Source organism: Lepeophtheirus salmonis, chromosome 6 (genome assembly GCF_016086655.4).
Source record: "Lepeophtheirus salmonis chromosome 6, UVic_Lsal_1.4, whole genome shotgun sequence".
NCBI lineage: Eukaryota > Metazoa > Arthropoda > Copepoda > Siphonostomatoida > Caligidae > Lepeophtheirus > Lepeophtheirus salmonis.
Window position 1 is genome coordinate 6,402,810 of NC_052136.2, and position 4,661 is coordinate 6,407,470.

Genomic DNA, 4,661 nt, shown 5'->3' on the forward strand with positions numbered 1-4,661 from the left:
TATGACGTCACTACTGCTAGAATTTTCAATTTAATATATCGACCCGACTGCGTGGCGAGAAAAACATATTTTGACAAAACACACAACCACTCATCTGCTATTACGTCAATATTAAAAGCGTGGTGGATGTCAAACATCAGTCGTACACGCTTTATGGTATAACCTCGTATTTCCATTAACCTTGGAAATGCCCTCTTTTTAAATATAGGGTCGGTTGAATCGACTTACTTTAAACTAGAAACTTATGACGTCACTATATAGATTTCAGATGTCTTTAATTTAAACCGAGTTGTTGTAACCAGACCTTAGTGTTGATGTTGGACAAAAAGTTGAAAATCAACTAAATTATCGTAACCGTATTTTGATATTTTATCAGTTCATGAAATGTTTGGTTTTTTTTAAACAAACGCTAAAATATTTTTATATTCAAGAAATATCAAAATATTTGCAATCCCCACCCCCTTGTTGGGAACTAAAATAGCATAACGCTACAAGTATAATATCAGTACAATGACTAACTGCCCCCCTCCCCATTCATGTTATCTTTACCAGCTTCCTTAAGGACTTTTTTAATATGCCAATTCTCAAAATCCATTCTAATGCGGAACACAATTAAATTAGGGAGACCTTAATTTGATTTTCCAAAAAATAGAGGAGGACACGTTGCCAATTATTGAATGTTTTAGATATTAAGGTGATGCATCAAACTTAGAAATAACTAAAATATTTACTATATATAACATATTTATAAGAGACAAGGGCAGACACCAAAAGACACAAGGTATTTTGGTGTTAGGGAGGTAACGCCATGAGGAATAAAAGAAAGAACCGTAGTTAAATAATCGTGCTAAGGAATTAATATAATTTTTTTATATTATTCGGATGACAGATAATAAATGAACTAACCAAAAAAAAAAAAGAAAAGAAGAAGAAGATCGTAACGATATTTATTGCACGATTGTTTTAATTAGATTCCCTCTATCATTACTAAAGTTGATAATATTGTAGAGAAAAACGCGTGCAAGGAGAAAGGGGAAAAAATACATGTGGTATCATTGTTTAAAATACTTATGTGATTATCATCTGCCTGCTTTATTATTATTTTTGAGGGTATAACGAAAGTATTTATTAGCAAAATGTTTAATGAAGATATACCACGAATAATTGACTTCGACGTTTTTTATCCGTTACAGTAGATTTGAAAACGTCACACTCCATGAAATTGTAATTAATTATGCCCCTTATTCTCAGAATAATAGCTAATGAAACGACAAAGTAGAGTATTTGAAATATATTTGAAGCTCAAAGTTTAAAAAAGAAGGCTTTAATTAAATATAATCTACATAATAAAAAATAAACCATCATACATTTATGTTAAATATACAAAATTAAACAATTGTAATCATATAACTAATAATAGCAATAAATTATAAATACAGAATATTGAAATAATAGATTGATCCAAATAATATTTTCTTGTTCTGACATCGGAATCCAGTTAAATATGTCATAACTTTAAGTTGCAAAACACAAGCGAGACGTGGAGTTTTATCAAAAAAACCCTCTTCTTCATGTGGAAGTTGCTATATACAATTGTGCACATGATAGATATATCTCTACCGAGGAAATCATACTAACTATTAATAATAAAGTAAATGTCAAAATCATAAAATTAGACAATAAATATACTAATAAAAAAATGTTACAAATAAATCCATCTTAAAGATTTAGAGCAAAAGCTAATTATGTAGTAATGTCCGGCGATATTACTCTTTATTAAGAGCAAAAAAAAAGACTTTCCCCCCGTTATTTATGCTTGGATAACAACATACTATTATCATGAAGGATATACACAATTGCTAATTATAACGCTACACCCAATGTAACTACCCCCGTTGTTGTGACCATTTAAGCAGTTGTTTTGCCTTTTATGAGTTTTCTGAACACCATTTCTTGGAGTCTATCAACCATAGCTAAGCCTTAAGTGATAAAAAAAGTAATATTTATAGGTTATGTAATATTGGAAAACCTAATGATCATACCCAAGTCTTTAAGTGAGGAAACTAGTCTCAGACAAACTAGTTGCGAACCATCCAAAGCTAATACCCCCGTTGTTGTGACCATTTAAGCAGTTGTTTTTGCTATTTAATGAGTTGTGTATCATAATTCTTGATATGTTTAGCTAAAATAGAATCGTATTTTATGGTTAGATTTAAAAAAAATTTGAATACTTACTGTTAGATAATACAAAATTCAGAGTTCCATTTCGAAATTAGTAAATATTTTATACTTTTTACTGATAACTTGATCGTCATTTAGTGTGGATGACTCAAAACATTTTTATATGTATTTCTATAAATGACATCAGTACCAACATCCTCCATTAATTTAAAGATGGTTCCTCGGAAAGGGATAGGTTTAACCGTGTATTTCTCCATAAATTTTTTGAACGCAGATGATTAGCAATGGATAAGGTTATATTACATGCAATAAGCATCTTTGTGAGATCAGAGTTAAAGTTTAACTTGATGTATTCATCATTAACTTGATTTTTTAGATGAATATCCATGCTCTTGATATGAGATGATGATAATGAGTGGCGTGTAATTCTAGACAGGGGACTAAAGGCACATTTATATCGACAAATCCGACAAACCATCTGTTTCTCATCCGGTAAGTATTTTCCAAATTCCTGGGCCTCCATTTTCAGAAATCCAGACAGAAGGCGACGTTATTTTAGGCATTTTATTCAGTTCTCTATCGACTATCACCATCTAATATTATATTAATATTGAGTAATAAAGGCGGGAATTATAACGTTCTAGATTGATAGAAGAAGATGTATATTATTTAATCAATGATGCCATAAGTATTTCTTCTCTTCTCCTCGCACGCTTTTCTATTCTTACCAAAATTATCACCCTTAATCATTACATTAATATTCTACTCGAAAAATAGCCCTTAGTTGATCAAAAAAGAAAAAAAAAGAGAGCATTTTCTCTTCCCGCTCTACAAAATCCCCATTAATACATCTAAATTACAAACTTGTCAAAATTGGCTCACACTTTCTCTGGAATAAGAGACACAAAAAGTTGGTCATACAAATAGGAAGTCCAGAGAAATTGACAAAATCTGTAATATTTCATGATGGAAGGAGAGGTGACATGGAAATTTCTAAAGTACTTAAAAAAAACAAATTCTAAACAAAAACCATTTAATAATATATGCATAGATAGGTTAGGGCAGCAAAACGTGGTCTCGAGACATGGATTTAGAAATACATACATAATTTTATATTTTCAATAATAGGCAAAAAAATAATGTTAACAAAACATGTAGACAAGGTTTTTGCAAAACTTTTTTCAATCAATATGGTCATCTTTATTATCAGTCACAGACTTCATCTTACGGCCATACAGGAGTTGATAACAAACTCCTACGACAAGTTGTTCAATGCACCCACTATGGAGGACTTCAGTGAGTCACCATTTGGGTGTGATGTTTCCCTCTCCAAAGTGTCGTATATTTAAAAGTCACGTGGGCTCAAATCTGGTGAGGGCCTTATCTCTTTGGACCTGAATCGAACCATGTTATGTGTCCATAACTTTAGGCATTTTGCGAACTTTTGAGAGGGAGCGCCGTCCTGACTCCATATGTAGTTAGCCTCCGGGCAGTTGGTCTTCAGCCGTGGTAAGAGGTGTACTTAAGCACATTATAATAGAACTCCTGGTAGATTTTCTGTCCAGCCTTGAAGCAAAACAAAGGTATCTTCTTTCCATTAGAGGCCACAACGTCAAAGAACATTATTTAGGCCGGGTATTGTGTGTGTTAAATCCTTGGGACCTCTTCTTTAGTTTACTCAAGCCAGCTGTCGTTCCAAAATCTTTTTGTCCCAGAAAATTTTTACAACTTTTTTGCACCTCTGTCAGAAGGGGTCCTTGTGAAATAAACTAATCCCAAGTTGTGCTTTATAAGCCTCCCGATAGTCCTAGGAGCCACAGAGAAGTTGTTGGCGAGACGATTAATTGACTTAGTGGGATCCTAGCTTATATTATTCTCCAAACTTAACAAGAAACTTCGTATCCCTCTTTAAATTATGCCCTCCACTTCTTCACATCCTAGAGAGTTCTTCTCCATTTTTTTCTTATAGAACAGAAAGTAAAAGGAGGTCATATTGGGGGAGAGAGAACAATTGGTCAATCCTAAATTAAATCAACCTGGATCATAAACCGGACCTAAAATTACTTTTTTTCTACAGAATCTTAATTTATTCAGATTTCATTCTTAACTGTATTAATTTGATAATTTGAACATATCCCAATACTGACATTGATGAACCCTTGACGTCTTCTTTTTCTAAATCAAAATATCATAACCTTATATTAAAAATTAATGACTTAAAACACCATTACACTACTATGTCTAGTAGCTATTGTATACATTTTATTTATAAAATGCCCTGCTTTTGTGGGAAAAACAGTTGAATATGGACATTATTTTTATTTAAAGTAAAATTTGAAAAAGACCAAAATCATAACTGAATAAGTTTATAGAAATTAGATCAAAAATAGAATTCATAAAAATAACAGATATCAAAATCTAGTCAAATTTATATTTTATTCTTAAATAATTATTAAAATATAAATTTCCACATTAAGGGC

The 4,661-nt window shown here is 31.7% G+C and overlaps 1 long non-coding RNA gene across 1 annotated transcript; it reads right to left on the reverse strand.

Annotated features, from left to right (window-relative positions):
- Positions 1 to 1,650: 1,650 nt before the first annotated feature.
- Positions 1,651 to 3,139, reverse strand: LOC139905756 (uncharacterized). Its single transcript, XR_011780795.1, has 3 exons — positions 2,236 to 3,139; positions 2,043 to 2,182; positions 1,651 to 1,979 (listed from the first exon to the last, which is right to left on the reverse strand). It is a non-coding gene; the product is annotated as an uncharacterized lncRNA (long non-coding RNA).
- Between the last annotated feature and the right edge of the window lie 1,522 nt (positions 3,140 to 4,661).